This window comes from Mauremys mutica, chromosome 7 (genome assembly GCF_020497125.1).
Source record: "Mauremys mutica isolate MM-2020 ecotype Southern chromosome 7, ASM2049712v1, whole genome shotgun sequence".
Classification (NCBI taxonomy): domain Eukaryota; kingdom Metazoa; phylum Chordata; order Testudines; family Geoemydidae; genus Mauremys; species Mauremys mutica.
The window spans coordinates 36,962,963-36,982,959 of record NC_059078.1 but is presented as its reverse complement, the minus strand read 5'-3'; the positions used below and the strand labels follow the sequence as shown (position 1 = coordinate 36,982,959).

The 19,997-nt window shown below is 43.3% G+C and overlaps 2 long non-coding RNA genes across 2 annotated transcripts; both read right to left on the bottom strand.

The window, feature by feature from the left end:
* Positions 1-3,986: 3,986 nt before the first annotated feature.
* Positions 3,987-6,901, bottom strand: LOC123373878. Its single transcript, XR_006580918.1, has 4 exons — positions 6,806-6,901; positions 5,755-5,813; positions 4,587-4,625; positions 3,987-4,130 (listed from the first exon to the last, which is right to left on the bottom strand). It is a non-coding gene; the product is annotated as an uncharacterized LOC123373878 (long non-coding RNA).
* A 939-nt stretch (positions 6,902-7,840) lies between these two features.
* LOC123374203 lies at positions 7,841-10,933 on the bottom strand. The gene is made up of 3 exons (XR_006581029.1): positions 10,831-10,933; positions 8,380-8,438; positions 7,841-7,929 (listed from the first exon to the last, which is right to left on the bottom strand). It is a non-coding gene; the product is annotated as an uncharacterized LOC123374203 (long non-coding RNA).
* Between the last annotated feature and the right edge of the window lie 9,064 nt (positions 10,934-19,997).

Below are 19,997 nucleotides of genomic sequence, written 5' to 3'. Positions count from 1 at the left end.
CCAGGTGGGGTAGAAAATCTTGCTTATTGCTTTTGATTTGTGGGATATCTCATTTGGTTTGGACTTTGGTTACCTCAGAAAGGGGATGGAATTGAATGTGACCTGGCTGGAGGGCCGAGTCCCCATCCTAGACAACCAGAGTGTGAAGGAGGAGATGGGCTGAAGTTGCTGCAGTGCTGGGCCCTGTCATGAGGAGGTGTCTCTGGAAGAGCGAGTCTTGTAACAGCACTGCTGTTCTTGAATGTTTCCTTCACATTTTAAAACAGGAGGACAGAGTGAGGAAAACCCTCCTCATAGTCACCTGCTGTTTCAGGGAGCATTGGAAGGCTTCTGACAAGAAGTACTTATACCCTGAGCCTGACAGCGGATATCTCGATCAGATAGGACACCCTGCATTGAAAATGCTGCAGCATGAGTTTGAGCATCAGACAATGCCACCCTGTTAAGATATGCGGTGGTGGGGGGTGTTTGCTGACAAGATAACTTACTTCCGTTCCAGAACTTGGAATAGACAGAGGGCAAACTGTACAGGTGGCTGGGTAAGGAGGAGAGGAGTATGTGCAGTGTGGTTATGACCTAAGTTGGGGGTGCTCAAGGAAGTGAACTGTTGGCTCCGTGAGGACAGGCTACTCACTGCAGTGTGGTTACTGAGAACAGTTTTAGCAAAGCCGAGTTTTCTGTCCTAGCAGAGAGAAGCATCTTACAGCATTCCTAGTGCAGAGATTGATTCACTGCAGTTATCCTCAAAAAGAACAGGAGAACTTGCGGCACCTTAGAGTAACAAATTTATTTGAGCATAAGCTTTTACATGCTACTTCATGGGATGCATGCAGGGGATAATACAGGAGGACGATATCTATCTATCTATCTATCTATCTATCTATCTATCTATCTATCTATCTATCTATCTATCTATCTATCCACAGAGAACATGAAACAATGCATGGAGGGTCAGAAGGAGAGGCCCCGAGATAGGACAGACTCTTCTGCTGGGCTAAGAGAATAGCTGGAAAGATTAACAATATTGCTGGGTGGGTTAAGGATCCACTGTTGTGGCCCCTTGTGGTATGTAGTTAGTTTAGCTAGTTGAGTATCCTTTTCCTCTGTAAAGAAGCAAAGTGTGTGTTGTAAATGGCTTTTCTAGTTTTTGTAAAGTCCAGCCACGAGGAAGTTTGTGTGGAAGGTTGGTTTTTGATGAGAGTATCCAGTTTGGAGAGTTCATTCTTAATCTTTCCCTGTTTGCTGTATAGGATGTTGGTCAGGTGGTTCCGCAGTTTCTTTGAGAGTGTGTGGCACAATCTGTCAGCATAGTCTGTGTGATATGTCGATTGTAATGGATTTTTTACCTTCAGTCCTTTTGATATGATGTCCATCCGTTTGCATTTGGAAAGAAAGATGATGTCTGTCTGTATCTGTGCGAGTTTTTATGAAGTTGATGGATTTCCACTCCATACGGCTAAATTCAGTGCCTTGCATAATGACAGGTTTCAGAGTAGCAGCCATATTAGTCTATATTTGCAAAAAGAACAGGAGTACTGGTGGTACCTTAGAGACTAACAAATTTATTTGAACATAAGCTTTTGTGGACTACAGTCCACTTGATCGCATGCATGTAGTGGAAATACAGTAGGAAGATAGATATAGATATATAAAGACAGAGAACCTGAAACAATGGGTGTTACCATACACACTGTAATGAGAGTGATCACTTAAGATGAGCTATTACCTGCAGGAGAGAGAAGAACTTTTTGTAGTGGTAATCAAAACTTTATGTAATGACTCATACACTCCCAGTTTTTATTTAAGCCTAATGTAATGGTGTCCATTTGGCAAATTAATTCCAATTCAGCAGTCTCTGGATGGAGTCTGTTTTGAAGTTTTATTGTTGTAATTTTGCGACTTTTAGGGCTGTAATCGAGTGACCAGGGAGACTGAAGTGTTCTCCGACTGGTTTCTGAATGTTATAATGTTTGACGTCTGATTTGTGTCCATTTCTTCTTTTCCGTAGAGGCTGTCCGGGTTGGCCAATGTACATGGCAGAGGGACATTGCTGGCCCATGATGACATTTATCACATTGGTAGATGTGCAGGTGAATGAGCCTCTGACAGTGTGGCTGATGTGATTAGGTCCAATGATGGTGTCCCCTGAATAGATATGTGGACAGAGATGGCAAAGGGCTTTGTTGCAGGGATAGGTTCCTGGGTTAGTGTTTTTGTTGTGTGGTCTGTGGTTGCTGGTGAGAATTTGCTTCAGGTTGAGGGGCTGTCTGTAAGCAAGGACTGTCCTGTCTCCCAAGATCTGTGAGAGTGATGGATCGTCCTTCAGGAGAGGTTGTAGATCCCCAGAGCAGTGCCGCTGATTGGAAGGGATATGTTGTCCCAAAATGTGAAATAGTTATGGGTGAGGAAAAAGCCACAAAGTTCGGCCCCCATGTTTGCCGTGACTTAGAACAACACTTCCTCAGCTCTCGTCTCCTAACGCCCCTGCTTTCCTTGCGCTTGTTCTAAGTCACAGCAAACCTGGTGGCCGAACTTTGTGACTTTGTCCTCACCCATAACTAGTTCACATTTGGGGACAACATATACCTTCCAATCAGTGGCACTGCTATGGGGACCCGCATGGCCCCACAGTATGCCAACATTTTTATGGCTGACTTAGAACAACGCTTCCTCAGCTCTCGTCCCCTAACGCCCCTGCTCTACTTGCGCTACGTTGATGACATCTTCAGCATCTGGACCCATGGAAAAGAAGCCCTTGAGGAATTCCACCAGGATTTCAACAATTTCCACCCCACCATCAACCTCAGCCTGGACCAGTCCACACAAGAGATCCACTTCCTGGACGCTACAGGGTTAATAAGCGATGGTCACATAAACACCGCCCTATACTGGAAACCTACGGACCGCTCTACTTACCTACATGCCTCCAGCTTTTATCCAGACCACACCACACGATCCATTGTCTACAGCCAAGCTCTACGATACAATCGCATATGCTCCAACCCATCAGACAGAGACAAAAACCTACAAGATCTCTATCAAGTGTTCTTATAACTACACTACCCACCTGCTGAAGTGAAGAAACAGATAAACAGAGCCAGAAGAGTACCCAGAAGTCACCTACTACAGGACAGACCCAACAAAGGAAGTAACAGAACGCCAGTAGCCGCCCCCTTATCCCTCAACAAAAACCTCTCCAGCACATCATCAAGGATCTACAAGCTATCCTGAAGGATGATCCATCACTCTCACAGATCTTGGGAGACAGGCCAGTCCTTGCTTACAGTCAGCTCCCGAACCTGAAGCAAATTCTCACCAGCAACCGCAGACCACACGACAAAAACACTAAGCCAGGAACCTATCCTTGCAACAAAGCCCCTTGCCAACTCTCTGTCCACATATCTACTCAGGGGAAACATCATAGGACCTAATCACATCAGCCACACTATCAGAGGCTCGTTCACCTGCACATCTACCAATATGATATATGCCATCATGTGCCAGCAGTGTCCCTCTGCCATGTACATTGGCCAAACCGGACAGTCTCTACGGAAAAGAAGAAATGGACACAAATCATTAAATAAGGCTTAAATAAAGACTGGGAGTGGATGGGTCATTACACAAGGTAAAACAATTTCCCCATGTTTATTCTCTCCCTCCGCCCCCCCACACACACAAACACTGGTCTTCACAACTTCTTGTCAACTGCTGCAAATAGACCATTTTGATTACCACTACAAAAAGTTTTTTCTTCTCTTTGAATATATATCTATATCTATCTTCCTACTGTAGTTTCCACCTCATGAATCCGATGAAGTGGGCTCTAACCCACAAAAGGTTATGCTCAAGTAAATGTGTTAGTCTCTAAGGTGCCACAAGTACTCCTGTTCTTTTTGCGGATACAGACTAACACGACTGATGCAGTCCAGTAGCACTGGTTTTGAACGGAGAGAATGTAGATGGATTTTGATTCCCGATAGCAGCTGTTTCTTTGTGCTGGTATAGTATAGAGTTTGCAGGGAAGGCTCAGAACTGCAGTATAGTTTACCTGCCAGACATCATGTGGTGGAATTTGAAACGGCATGGCCACGGGGACCATCCCTGGTGCTGTTTAGTCTCTCATCTGGTGACTGCAGGGAAGACAAAAAGCAACAAACAGGAACTTAGTAATAGCTTTAAAAAGAAGGAAGTTTCAGAGTCTTTGCTATGATGAGACATCAGGGACAAATGGCTTTTTCCTTCTATTTTAAATGGATTTCTTTGTACAAAGCCCATTCTCCATGGTATTAGCATTGTGTGGTGTATAGATACCCATAGAACTATAACCAGCTATGGTACAACAGCCTCCTCTGAGACAATATTTAGAAAAGGATAGGAATAAAAACCCCGATGGAAGCCTCTCTCCTGTGTTTCAATGAACTGGGGAGAGCATTCCATGAAGATGACCTGCTGGAAACTGGGAAAAGAGATGATCTGAGAGAGAGTTGGAATGTCCCTTGGCTGTGGGTCCCCAGGAAGAAATAGGATCCTGATTGATCTTTTACATCCTCTCTCCCTCCCCTTGGGCACCAGTCATTGCTACTTACTTTAAAGGCGGGCTGGACCCATGGATTTCCATGAGGAGCCTGAAAGAGAAGGGAAAGCAGAGTTAATGTCCCACAACCTAGAAGTATATTAGTCTGCTAAACATCAAGTGTTTTGGGAGAGGGGTTCCTTCTCAAATGTTGACACATTCACTTGGTATAATTCTCCACCTAGAAGACCTGCAGGGTCCCCAGGAAGAAATAGGATCCTGCTTGATCTTTTACATCCTCTCTCCCTCCCTTTGGGCACCAGTCATTGCTACTTACGTTAAAGGCGGGCTGGACCCATGGATTTCCATGAGGAGCCTGAAAGAGAAGGGAAAGCAGAGTTAATGTCACACAACCTAGAAGTATATTAGTATAACATCAAGTGTTTTGGGAGAGGGGTTCCTTCTCAAATGTTGACACATTCACTTGGTATAATTCTCCGCCTAGAAGACCTACAGGCGCTCACGCAGCTCCCTTGATTCTAAAGTGGTGTTAGAAAAAGAAATCACCTTAGTGACTGAAGTGCTGAATTCCTCATTCTCGTCTTCATTAATGACTGTACATATTTCTCAGTTATCCCTGCCCATAATAACTCAGCAAAAGATGGTTTGCTCTTTCTTATACTATTTACATCTCATGTGTACCAAACACCCTTAGTGATTTGGTTGTAAAGCATCACTTCTCTTTAGAGCAAAAACCAATCCTGGCAGTGTAAGGAAGGAAACAATGCTGAGAAAAGTGAGGCTGGGTTGATACTAATTATGTTGCATCTCCTGCAAGCAGACAGATCTCCCTTGTCTGTCTCCAAATGGCCACTGGTGGTAGCTGCCTAGCATGGGAATAGAGAACTGCTGTGGAGGTTGGATGTTTGCAAGTTCTCTTCCACCTCCCCCTATAGTATAATGGCAGTGGGTCCCACAGTCAACATTTCATCCTCTTTGTCTTCTCTGAAATATAGTTCTAGTTTATTGTGGCTGGAAATGCAGGATGTGGCCTCCAAAGAGGCACAAGGAGATTTTAAGAAGCACTAAATGTTTCATAATCGTTCAGCAAACTGAATGCTGCTGCTGCTGCTGCTAAAAAAAAAAAAAGACATCCTCTGAAAAATGCAAGAAGGTGCAGCAAACAGCACATTCAGTCATCCAGTTCAATCCTCCCCTAGAGAACTGTAGAAATCACTTACCTCCTGACCCTCTGAAAGGAGAGGAAGTAATATGGCTGCTCTTTGGCTGCGCAGAGTTGCTGAAAAAAGAGAGATGGCATTCATTAGATGGGGAAGACAGCTGCTACCGAATTGAGGAGATCGGGGGACATGGTTTGAGCTCAATAGCTTGTCCTTCAGAGGGGCTTGACATTAAGAGTGGACCAAGCTGGGGTGTCTGTAAAATTAATGGCAATTATTGCATTCTCACATGGTGCTGCTGGCCAGTTCCCAGCCCTCTCCATTCTTCTTTCTGAAGCCCACCATTCAATGGGCTAAAGTGAGGCATGAGAGGGTGTGAGTCATGGAAAGTCCACACCACATTTAAGAGTTGACATGTTTTTATTTCTGCTCCTCGTCATCTAGAGCTCACTTGCCACATTGTCCCTTTAGGGGCACCCTGTGACTCTGTGCAACTTCAGGGTGTTCACAGCTCCCCTCCACCCTCCCTGGCCTGTAGCTACAAGCTCACAGACAATCCTGTAATCTTCCCCAGCAGATATTAATGGAAAGATTCCATAGTTGTTTCTTGGATGCTACCATTTTTGTTCAAACTCCTCCACCTAACTCTCCTTTTCAGTTCTTAGTTATTCCGGATAGTAAGGAACAGGGCAGATCCAACTGCAGACCTTGGCAGTTAACTTGTTTGCCATAGCAATGACTGAGCCATCGAAGCATTGCACAAATGATATAATAAAAAAAAGACATTTCCCACTCAGCGAAGGAAAGGGATAGGAGAGAATAGGACTATCACTACACAGATAGTAGCAGGATGAGGTTGGGAGGGAGGAAAAGGACCGTTTGCATTGCAAGAAGATGTTAAGAGGAGGAAGAGTGGTTGGGGCCTGTTGGTGGTCAGACAAAACCCCATCTTTCTTAAAACAACTGCAGAGAATTTGTCTTGTGAGTGCATTTTTTTAGAAGGGTGGCAACCGTATTCCATGTCTGCACTCAAAACCTTGTATGTATATGTACATCTACCCACTTGCCCTCCCTCTCCATGTGCACACAGACAAAGAATCCTAATGCTCACTCTCTGGCAGAGGGTCCACTCTCTTCCAGCAAAGCTCTGTACTGGCTGTAGATCTGTGCCTCTGACAGACCGGGGGCAGGAAAAGGAAGGTCATTTGTTAAAGAGGCCCAGGAGGGAGCACTCATCCTAAAATAAAATGAACGGAAAGGAAATATTAGCATCAGGAGAGCAATTCCCTTCTGTATCTCCTGCTTCCCCATATGATATGATCCATGTGTTAACACCACCACATGATCCCACCTCCCAGTAAGATCCCTGTTAATCCAATTTCCTTCCATTTTCAAATGAAAGCTGTATTTTATTAACTAGCAGAAATATCAAAGCCTATTTTGGAAAGCCATCTCCTAAGTATCTCAAAAGTCTCATATCACGTAATTGGGCGAGAGACTCACTGGTGTTCCTCTCCAATGGCTGCCTAACCCCTCCATGGCCTTCAGCCATCACAGCAGGTGCTTTGTTCCATCACACCTTAGTAACTCAGTCAGAGATTAGGGGTCTATTACAGGAGTGGGTTGCTGCGGTTCTGTGGCCTGCAATGTGCATGAGGTCAGATCACGATGATCCCTTCTGACCTTAACATCTGTGAGCTATTGTTGTTGCTCTTGGTCACAAAGGGAGAAAACTCCATCTCATCAGGGAGGAGGTAGGACGTTACTCAGAGGCATTGAATCTTAAGGAATATTCTCCTTACAAGTGATTATTGGGCTCTTTAAAGGAACTGTCTGTTGCTTCTTCCCCAGGCTGGACAGTAGAAATGGCTTGATAAAGACCCTGACAACATAGTAGTTATAGTATAGTATCATAGTAGTAGTCTGAGCCCTCCCAGAGTATTTTAAACCCAGACTTGACTGGGGTCTAGGCAGGATAGAGATCTCTGCCTGTGGAAGTGTTTTTCAATGACTGCTGCATCCACCCTTTCTGAATGGTGGGAGTTCGGCTCCCCAAAGTGCTGGATACTCAGGTGAGGAGGAAGCTGATCCCAGAATTACCTGCTGAATGAGGCTTGATATGCCTTTGTGGCACATAAGGAGCCTTCACTGGGCATAAAGAATGCAGTGAGGGGCCAGAGGGATGCAGCAAATTTACTGTAGAATTGGGGTCTGGCCCTCGATGGCGCCTTCATCCTAAATAAAATGGAAACAACAAAATATTAGTAGTGAGTTCCCGATAATAATAAAGTATCAATAAGCACAGCAATTTAGGGACAGTGCTAGAAGGAAAACAGTGAAGAGTAGAGGAGCTAAATCATTGCTGACTCTAATATTGAACGGGAAACCCCATTGAAAATAGTGGCTTAATGCACCTTTCAGGTACCTAGAAAAAGGATATTGAGGAATGGGATCTCTGAGAGGAACCCAGACATTCAGCAACACAACAGTCAAGAGATTAAGAAGGAGACAGATTAAGAAGGAGACATGATTCGTTCTATACTAAGAGCTGCCTGCAGGGTTATCTGGGAAGCTGTCAGCCTCTGTGCCATTCGGAGACTGTTGGCTTAACTATGCGACTTTAACACTCATCTTTCCCGACCGCCCACACGATATAATGTGTGTAATGCAAAACTCTTTTCTTACCAAGAATCCAGCGTTGATTTGACGTAATCCATCCTTTTCTGATGGTACTCCGATTGTAACTGGATAAAAAGAGACATTCACACTAGACATTAATCAAATTTTCTAGGGAGTTAAACGGCAATCTCTGACAAAAGGAGTAAATTGCCTAGAATAGGAATTGAGGTTCCATCACTGGAGATCTTGAGAAATGACTTTAATTAGTGTATTCTCTATTTTCCACACTGTAGATGATCTTGTAAGAGAGTTCCCTTTCATGTACTTTCTCGATACTGCTTTGCTTTGTACTGAGTTTATTTCTTCAAACCATCAGAAAGGGCTGTGTTTACTTCTGATGGTCCATGGAGAATAGATAAAGAAGAACGGAGTTAGTTGAATTGATGGGAGATTCATATGGTGGAGAATCTTAAATGATGTGGGTGGAGGTAGGAGGGGTAGAGTCGATGATCAGCCAAATTCCACCCAAACCTGATCAGCAAGGAAGCTACTCAGGAAAGGGTATGTTTCTCATCATGACTGTCATCTTGTTTTATTATCACTGTACTCTGCAGGAGCAAAATCCATAGATGCTCTGGTGATTGGTAATACATACAAACCTTTGATCACTAGCTAGGGAAGGGATTAGAATCGACATTCGAAGGACCTTCCCCCAGGTGATTATCACCTCATAAATGACACAGGACAGGAATTTATCCAGAAATGATGTGATTTGTGCAGCTGGGCCTGGTAGTCAAACTGTTTCCATATCTCTCATACAACAGAAATATGGAAATCCTTCTCTTCAGAAGCCCCCAGTGAGCAAGTGTGACAATGGACTGCTCTGCTAGTTCCTTCAGGCGAAGTCCAAAATTAGGCTGGTAGCCCTTGGAAAGGCATGTAGCTTCTTTACCCCACACACCAGCTGCTTTTTCAATTCAGTTAATGTCCCACAAAATAAATGACAAGCCAGTATTTTCAACCAAGAGTGAAATAACTCCTCTGCCTCGCTGTGGCCGTTAACTCTCCCAGAGCCCTTATGTAAAGAAACGTCATAATATGCAGCCCTAGGGGCTGCATTCCAGCATGTGCGCTTTGACCAGTCCTTTCCCAGATGTACCCATCATGCACCACAGAACTGGATAACACACAGGGTGCTGCCCTCAGATCATCTAGGAGCTGCTTTAGGTATCTCATGAGTATATTTGAAATCCCTGACCCAGGAAGCGGGCAGAACTTCTAAAATAGCTACAATTCAGCAACCCACTAATCAGCTCTTCCTGATACAAAGCTGAGCACTGACCTGAGCTGAATGCACTGATGGCTGGTCTTGGGCCAGGGGACTTCATAATGAGGGGTGTGCCATGCCAACCAGGTCTGATCTCCATAAAAGGGCAATGGACATACAGCCTTGCCCTGCCTACACAAGCCTTTGTGATCATAGGGCCCTCTCTAGAGACTAGTCCAGTCAAAGCCCAATAGGAACTTACAAAAGTGTTGGTGTCTTTAAGGAAATATTGATAAATGTCCTTAAAGACCGAACTTTTCAAGAATGACTTTTTTGATACTAGTCAAAGTGCCTGCACTCAGCTAGCAACCAACTTGCTTCCAAGATTCTTAAAAGTGGCAACAATTATTAAGCCAGAATATACACTGTGGAGTAGATAACTATTATCTCTGTTTTAAAGATGGATAAACAGAGACTCAGTGATGATATTAGGATATTTATCAGCTATGAAAGAAATCACTTTCTGTTTATATGAATAAATATAGATGATATTAATAACATTTTCTACACTAAGGGTGTGATTGAGAGTTCACTGGAGTCCATAGGGTCACCACTGAATGAATGCAATTGGTTTGGAATTAGCCCCTTAGATAACAAAACATTGTGCTTTCAAGGACCTCAAAATGCCAAAGAATAATTAATTCATAACTTTTTAAATACTTACCATTATCCCCGTTTTCAGGATGAATAAAGTGAGACACCTCAAAGGTCGAGGATTGCCAAAATTAAAGTTAATCAATGCCTGAATTGAGTGAGGAGTTTTGCTTAATCCCTAATCTACCCACCAGAGCCCAAATGAGTGAGAATTCCTGCTGAATCTCCAGATGTAGTACAGCCCCACCACACAGACCCACCATGTGGACATTTCCTGAAAGCCACAATCTGATTAAAGTCAATGGGGTTTTGGATTTTATTGTCCAAATGTATGAGTGAGCAGAGAACTCTGACTGACTGTACTATAGTTGGACTCACCATGTCAGTGGACATTCTGCTAAAATTGCTCACATGCTGAGTTACAAGCTTGTATTTATTCCTTGTGTGTTACATGGGCATAGTGTAGCTTGACAAGGACAGAAGAAATGTTTTAAGAACTCCCTAACTAGTCTGAGACCCCTGTGAAACCACAACTCAATTATAGTATATAGCTTACACTGCTGTGTTACATTGGCCATCTGAAAAAATTCACTTACTTCTATCACAGGCCTGTCTGCCAAGTCTCACACTGATTGAAATATCCCTCAGCGCCAACCAGTTCTCCCAGAGGCCAAGCTGAGCACTGACTTGAGCTCAGTGCCCCAATAGCTATGTGTGAGCCCGGTGATGCCATAATGAAAGCTGTACCACAATCGCCATGACAACTAGGTGCTAACTCCTACCAAGGGAATATATTGGGTCTTATGTATGTGTGCATCCCTGCTTGGTCTGCCCAAGTTTTTGTCATTATCTTGCCCTCTCTAGCCCAGAAAGAGGATAAAAGCCCAAATGTTAAGGAGATCTGAGAGTGATGCTTCTTTTGTTCAAGTGACCGAGGCCCTTTTTTTGAATTTATGATCCTGAGAGCTTAGCACAGGGAGCATAAAGTACCTGGCTTCTGTTGTGTCTGTCTGCATTCAGCCTCCGATTTAGTAACCTCTGGGACAATAGTTAATTCTAGCGGAGTTTGGAAGAGGAGCTTGAGAATCAGGAGAGCTGGTTTCCCATTGTGGTTATGCTCCTGGTTGTCTGTGACTTGCCAAAGTTACTGAACAACCCTGCCCCAGGGATAGAATGGGGATAAAAGCACCTAGTCTCTTCTTTTTAGGTAAAGCAGTGTGTTTTTCATTCCTAGGATGCTTTGGGGGAGGGCCAAATAATTATTTTGTGCTATAGGGGTGCATTGAGAGCAGAGTTAAATTGATTTGGATCACTGGTGAGAAGTAGGGAGAGGGGTTTGGCCCAATCTATGAATCTTCTCTTAATTCTATTGATTACTTCAGAATTCCCAGTTCTCTCTCTGAGGTTTGACAGGTTCTTGTCCCAAGATCAGGCCTAGTATGATTAAAATTCCTATTTAGTTGGGAACCCTGATGTGCACAGTTGCAACACTTACATTTTAGGAACCCTTCCGCATTTACAGTAGTTAATACATTTAGCAAAGTCACAAACACTCTAACCCAGCAAGGTAGATAGAGGTGATACAGAATGTACATCTGAACATCCATATACTCACACCATCCTTGGAGAACAACCTGATATGCTAGCCATCACCTTCCTTATCATCACCAGTGGCTATCATCCTAGTATCTCCCAAGGGCTACATTTCTCTTTCCTCCTGCAGGCAGGCTGGCTAACAACTTTGATCATATGTTATGGTGATGCCACTATGTCCCATGTATATTCAGTGGGAGTTTCGTGCCCCTTCCTTATTTGAATGTCCTCGCTCTGCTCACGTTGGGTTGCCCTTCTCCTCTAGGTTAGTTTATTAACGATCTCAGCTTTTTGTAAGAGACATTAATTCGTTGCCATGGCACTGTTTTGGTCAGACTTCTGCAGATGTTCTATCCTAAGATATCCAAAAGCTGGTGTTAGCTCATGTTCGTGTGGGTCGCTGGTGTTGTTATGGACCGACTTCTCCCTTCAAACTCTGTTCCCAGTTCCCCCAAACTTAAGGGCAACCGTTCAGCCATTTATCTGAGCCAGACTTGGAAGGCTTCAAGCCTTATGCTAACTGCTGCAGCCAGTGTCTTGTAGGCTAGAGGCCTGTAGGTTCCTTGTGTTACTGCCAAATAAAATAAATGCTAAAGCTGGTTCTATGGGCTACAAGAGGGAGAGTGAATTTCCTTTTTGTCATTGGGGTGAGTTTGGGGGAGTTGGAGGAGTTGCTTTTTTTAGGAGTGATTTTTTTTTTCGTGGGAGGGGAAGTTGAATTAGTTTTGTCTGTTTGGGTGATGATTTGGGTGTGGTTGCTAGGAGAGGCAATGGCATTGTCTTTTGTTACTCCAGAGTGTAGGGCTGGGAGCTGAAATGGGTTTAATTGCTAGGACATGTTTGCATTAGCCCCAAGAGAAACACACATAATAAAGCCTCTATAATCAAAGCCTCTACAATAAGCACGTTTTTATGTCCTTTGGGGCTAATGCAAACCAAACAGTTTGGGGATCCTTCGTTTGTTTAGGAAGTAGGGCTGTCAAGAAATTTTAAAAATTAGTTGCGATTAATTGCGGTGTTGAACAATAATAGAATACCATTCATTGAAATATTGTTGGATGTTTTCTACATTTTCAAATATATTGATTTCAGTTACAATGTAGAATACAAAGTGTGCAGTGCTCAGTTGATATTTTTCATATTTTTCTAACAAATATTTGCACGGTAAAAAGCAAAAGAAATAGTAATTTTCAATACCTCATACAAGTACTCCTACAAGTACTGTAGTACAATCTCTTTATCATGAAAGTTAAACGTGCAAATGGCACCGTTGCAGCTGGCGTCGCAAGATAGTTACATGCCAGATGTGCTAAAGATTCATATGTGCCTTCATGCTTTGATCACCATTCCAGAGGACGTACATCCATACTGATGACGGGTTCTGCTCCATAATGATCCAAAGCAGTGAGGACTGGCGCATGCTCATTTTCACCACCTGAGTCGATACCACCGGGAGAAGTTTGATTTTCTTTTTTGGTGGTTTGGGTTCTGTAGTTTTTGCATCGGAGTGTTGCTCTTGTAAGACTTCTGAAAGCATGCTCCACGCCTTGTCCCTCTCAGGTTTTGGAAGGCACTTCAGATTCTTCAACCTTGGACTTGAGGTCTGTAGCTATCTTTAGAAATCTCACATTGGTACCTTCTTTGCATTTTGTCAAATCTGCAGTAAAAGTGTTCTTACAACGAACAACATGCTAGGTCACCATCCGAGACTGCTAGAACATGAAACATAGGGCAGAATGTGGGTAAAACAGAGAAGGAGACATACCATTCTCCCCCAAGGAGTTCAGTCACGAATTTAATTAAGACATCTTTTTAAGGAGCGTCATCAGAATGAAACCATGTCCTCTGGAATGGTGGCTGAAACATGAAGGGGCATACAACTATTTCGGACATCTGGCACGTCACTATCTTGCAACACCGGTTACAACGGTGCCATGCAAATGCCTGTTCTCCCTTTCAGGTGACATTGTAAATAAGAAGTGGGCAGCATTATCTCCTTTCAATGTAAAAATACTTCTTAACCTTAGGGATTGGCTGAACAAGAAGTAGGACCGTGTGGACGTGTCGGCTCTAAAGTTTTACATTGTTTTACTTTTGAGTGCAGTTATATTTTGGAACATGCCTCTACACCTGTAAGGTGCACTTTCATGACAGAGATTGCACTAGAATACTTGTATGAGGTGAATTGAGAAATGCCATTTCTTTTGCTTATCGTTTTACAGGGTACATATTTGTAATAAACATAATAATAGAACGCGTGCTGTAATCAAAATCAATCTATTTGAAAATGTAGAAAACATCCAAAATATTTAATAAATTTCAGTTGGTATTCTATTGTTACGAGTGCGATTAAAACTGCGATTAATCACGATTTAATTTTTGTGAGTTAGGATACGAATTTCCCCTTAACAGCACACTAGGATCACCTAGTCCCAGCGGTTTATCTGGTATCATCTGGGTCCTGACGTGTTCTTCTTTTACCTATAAAAGAAATAATAGAAAAATCTTCTCACTTCTCTCGGGAGTCCAAACATTCGATTAACAACTAGGTACACAGGTTTCAGAGTAGCAGCCGTGTTAGTCTGTATCCGCAAAAAAAACAGGAGTACTTGTGGCACCTTAAAGACTAACAAATTTATTTTAGCATGAGCTTTCGTGAGCTAAAGCTCACTTCTTCGGATGCATAGAATGGAACACACAGACAGGAGATATTTATACATACAGAGAACATGAAAAGGTGGAAGTATGCATACCAACAGGCAGAGTCTAATCAATTGAGATGAGCTATCGTTAGCAGGAGGAAAAAAAACTTTAGGAACCTATCCTTGCAATAAAGCCCGATGCCAGCTCTGTCCACATATCCATTCAAGTGACACCATCACAGGACCTAATCACATCAGACACACCATCAGGGGCTCGTACACGTGCACATCTACCAACGTGATATATGCCATCATGTGCCAGCAATGCCCCTCTGCCATGTACATTGGCCAAACCGGACAGTCTCTACGCAAAAGAATAAATGGACACAAATCTGACATCAGGAATCATAACATTAAAAAACCAGTGGGAGAACACTTCAACCTTTCTAACCACTCAGTGACAGACTTGAAGGTGGCAATTTTGCAACAAGAAAACTTCAAAAACAGACTCCAAAGAGAGACTGCTGAACTTGAATTAATATGCAAACTAGATACTATTAACTGTGGTCTAAACAAAGACTGGGAATGGTTGGGTCATTACACCAATTGAATCTATTTCCCTATGTTAAGTTCTCCTCACACCTTCTATGGGCCATCTTAATTATCACTTCAAAAAGTTTTTTTTCCTCCTGCTAACGATAGCTCATCTCAATTGATTAGACTCTGCCTGTTGGTATGCATACTTCCACCTTTTCATGTTCTCTGTATGTATAAATATCTCCTGTCTGTGTGTTCCATTCTATGCATCCGAAGAAGTGAGCTTTAGCTCACGAAAGCTCATGCTAAAATAAATTTGTTAGTCTTTAAGGTGCCACAAGTACTCCTGTTTTTTTTAACTAGGTACACAGTTATATTTGCAATTCTTTTCAGAATCTTCCTCCTATTACTTTAGTTGAGAGACGTGAAACCATTTTGATGCCCCCTTTTTCTATCTATCTATCTATCTATCTATCTATCTATCTATAGATAGATAGTGGGACTGGCTTTATTTTATCTGTCACTCTTGTGGGTGCAAGATCCATTTTAGTTTTATTCTCTTTTTTAATATTGATCACATTTCTCAGGGCTATTTTATTAGTTTCTTCTTTCTTTTTACCTAGTCTAGCCTAATGAATACATTTTCATTTTTAATTTGATATCTTTCACTTTCAATTGATTGTTAATTTGGGGTAATATTTCTTAACTAAACTAGTATCTCTGAACAATCCCCAATTTTTTTTCTCAAGATGCTTCTGGAGCTGTAATGGTTGTGCTCTTTGTGTTTGTTGGTTGGGTTTTTTTTTGTTTGGTTTTTTTTTTTTTTTAATAGGGGCACGGTATATTCTTGTTGTCCCGCTTTTATTCTCTGAATGCTTTGGTTAGTATACAAGGTACATACCTGTACCTATACATGACATTTTCTGTTTTAATTCTTATGTCACTAGGTTTTCTAACATGAAAACACACTTCCGTCTTCCAAATAAACAAAGGTTTTATCCCCTCCTAGTGTAAAAAGTAAATTACATTCCTCTTATTCATCAATACACATTGGATTTTTGGTGTCCCATTCCTCATTTTAAAACAACACTACGCATCTTCTTTTCCAAAGCTTTCTTTTATTAAATATAGTTTGTTATTTAAACAAATAATGAAAGAACAATTGTAACAATATACACAACTAGTAAAAATTTGTAACTTTCCAGAGAACCTTTATTTACTAAATCAATTGTAACATTGAGGTTTTGTTTAATATCAATACCGATAACACCATAGTTTCCTATGCTCTTTAACAAAAATCATCCTTTTAAATCTTTTGTCCCTATTTGGAATCTCATAAAAGAACTTAAGGGGACTAAACTTCTATATCCATTGATCCCAAATATTGTCTTCCAGGATACTGGGGAATCATTTCTAAACATTCATTGGTTACTATCTGGGACACTTCGATGAGAGCAAGTGGCCTCCCTATTCAGATAGCACCACTGGCTATAAACACCTTCCTCAATGACTACTTGAGTCATTGGCCTTCCCCACTAATCCACCATGAGCTGTGCTACTATTCCTGGACATAGTTTTAAAGAGGGGGTGCTCTTTAAATAAACAGAATCCGTAAACTGTACCAATCCTTGCCTGCTCCTGGAACTCCTGGTCCATTCTTCTGAATTCTTTTCTTTTCTGGTAATTCCTCTATCCTAAGTAAAGACAGAGAATTGGGATTACTTACTAGTCTAACTGCAAGACTTCTAATGATAACTAGATAATTTGATTATTCTTTTTAAACAACTATACACTCCACTATTTTAAAATGGAATTTTACTCTCTGCTTTATTAAATCCTTGTAATATTTTCCATTAATAAGCTTCACATCTTTTGTAGGGCTCCCCAGGTATCCTGATGAAAATATGCCATCAGCATGATCTTGTGTTGACCCTGGAGAGCTTGGGGGCATCTGGCCTCCGTAGGCTACTCCTCTGATGGTGGGGTTCAGCTCCCTTCTGATCTGCTCAGCTTCGAGCAGCTCGGCAGTGGATAGATAACCTGTCAGTTTGGTCCCTTCTCTCATATCACAATAGTCGCTTCCAAACCAAACTCCTGAATGAATCAAGGGCTCTCCATTTTCCCCTATTAGAACTTTGACCTTCCCTTTATTTTGTTGGCCCCCTCTTTGCTGAGGACCATTGTCAGAAACTGATACCTTCTCAATCTTCCTTTTCGGGGATGGCCGCTCTTTCTTTTGTATTTTGGACTGTACTGACCCCAGTCAGCCACACTGGTTAACCACTGCAGAGAAGAATTGTATAGGTCATCAAGGGCCCCAGCAAAGTACGCGTACTAACAGGACACTAATTTTACACTTGTTCCATCGAGTCACAGGTATTTTCAGTGTGGGCACGGGTGACCCTAAAAATAGTGTTTCACCCTGTTATGTTGTATTTGTCTCCTGTTTAAGATAATTATTGTGTGGAACATATTCTTATGTGTTTGTGTTATTTCTTGGAAGTCTCCAACTATCTGGCAAGTAAGTGGAGATTACTCTGTAGGTGGAGTTTTCTGCCCAAGCTGCCCTGGTGACCCGGCCAGGAAAAACCGCTAAGCTTTTATTTAACCAGATGAAACATGCAGAGTTTCTTATAAGGTTAATTTCTTGAACAGTTTCCTATCACAGAAGCTAGATTCCAAGGTTTCCCAGACACAAAGCTTTGTAGTATTAGGGGATTGTGTTGAGTAGACGGACGGAGAGAAGGAAACATTAGACAATTAGCAAAATATTTCCAAAGGAGGCAAACGTTAGAGACTTAATTTTCAGAATTGATCCTAGTTACCAACTTGAAAAAACTGAAAATGTGTGGGGGTTTTGTTTTTAAATTGACAAAATTGTTCGTAATCTGCCTTCTAATGGAACCTGGGTGAAATACTGGATGTCGGGAGGCTACAACACTCCCTAATGCAATGAACCGATAGCTAACTCTGTGAAGGTGAAACTGTGAGTAAAAAGCTGCAGTGCACCACTAATCCAGGAGCAGACTGTCCCATATGTTTACTGGGAAATCTCGTGGGATGCCCCTGCCAGGCAATGCCTTTGTCTATTTTTTAAAATTTTCCTCTGTTTACTGAAGGAGAGGTCTGTCTCTTTAAAGCATACAGAACCTCCATTCTCTTCTTCCTGCAGGGAATGTGCCAGGAAGCAAGAGTTGCTGCCCCATATTTATGGCAGCAGCACCTCACGTTACCCCAGAATGCACTGCAGGGGCTGCAGCCAGAGAAGGAAGCTGCCTGAGCCCTGTGCAGAGTGGATCCTCCCAGCAGCCTGGGGAGGGTGGAGGCAAAGGGCTGCCTGTGTCTCATCTGAGTCCTGATGGGGAATGGAGAATTTGAGCCTGGCAGGTGGCTGGGCTCAGGATGTTCCCTGCAACAGTATCTGTCTTCTGGCTGATGGAGGGTGGGTGACAAGGCTGTGATGGCTGATGAAGCAGTGGAGAGTAGCAAGTAGCCCAGGACTTAGCCATGAAAAGGAGTGCAAATAACTTCGGGGGGCGGGGAGAGGAGGAAATAAATATGGATTTTGATTGCAGGGGATGAGTTTTTTGGGGAGGGTATTGCAATTTTTTAGGTCACTGGGATGTGTTGAGGCTGGAGGTTTTGTTGATTTTGCTGACAGGGTATCTGATAGCCCCCCTGCAATGAGCAATCTATTCATGAATCCATCTGGGGGACCTGACAGGAGGTTTTTCAGTCTCCCTCTTCTTGTGGCAGTGATTTGGAATGCACACCTCTCCCCATGCTTAACGGTGGGCACCAGCCTGCTGGGAAGTCCTTCACTCCACTTCCCAGCACTCAGGGAGGGACACTGGACTGCGATTTGGTTCTCTGGCCAGGGCTCGTATGGGGCTTGGTGTCAATGAAAATTCGAGAGATGCAGACAAATCAAGTAAGCCCAGAGAATACAGCTGGGATTCTTGTACAGGACTTGAAGTGTCTGGTCAGGTGCTTTAGAAAGATGCATGGACCTACTCACCAGGTGGGGCATTCCTGATGATCATGTCCATAAAGGAGCCATCACTGAACTGTGTCTTTGTAGACTGCATGACGATGATTTAGTAGGTTGAAGAGGGAGGGAAAAATTGTTACTGACGCCCTCCTAGGAGTTGTTTTTCCTGTTTGGTGTGAAGTGTGGCACTGTGGATTCTTAATAAATATCCCATGTTACGGGAAGGTAGGAGGAGTAGGAAAGAAGAGCAGAAAAGCATTAGATTTAAATTTTCCAGAAATTCAGGAAGGTAGCTTGTAAATATCCACATTCGAATTTGGCCAGGAAACCTGAGTTAATGTGAACATTCCAAGTGGCTGATTCAGGAACCATGGTAATGAGTCCTTATTTGTCAAGAAGGCAGCAAAAGTGATGCTCATTGGGAGAGCATGTTGGCCTTGCAGTTTCCTTTATTCAACTTTCCTGTGAACAGAGTGCTGCTCTTTGAAGCACGGTTGAATTTTTACACCAGTCTTTCTCTGCCCTGCAGTGGAGTGAGGACATAGAGCGGAGCCTGTGCTCTGCCTCAGAGAACTGAAGCCTGCGTGTTAGCAGGGGCGGCTCTAGAAAATAGGCTGCTCCAAGCAGCCGTGCGCAGCGCCGCCCCTTCCCCGGTCCCGCGGCGGGTCCCCTCTTCCCGCGGCTCCGGTTGAGCTCCCGCAGGCATGCCTGCGGCAGGTCAACCGGAGCCCGGGACCAGCTGACCTGCCGCAGGCATGCCTGCGGGAGCTCAGCCGGAGCCGCGGGAAGAGGGGACCCGCCGCAGTCATGCCTGCAGCAGGTCCGCTCCTCCCGGGCTCCGGTTGACCTGCCACAGGCACGCCTGCGGGAGCTCAGCCGGAGCCAAATGCCGCCCCCCAGGGAAAGGGCCGCCCCACGCGCCTGCTTGGCGCGCTGGGGTCTAGAGCCGGCCCTGCGTGTTAGGGAAAGTGGCATAGGACCTGGTCTTGGATTGGAAGAC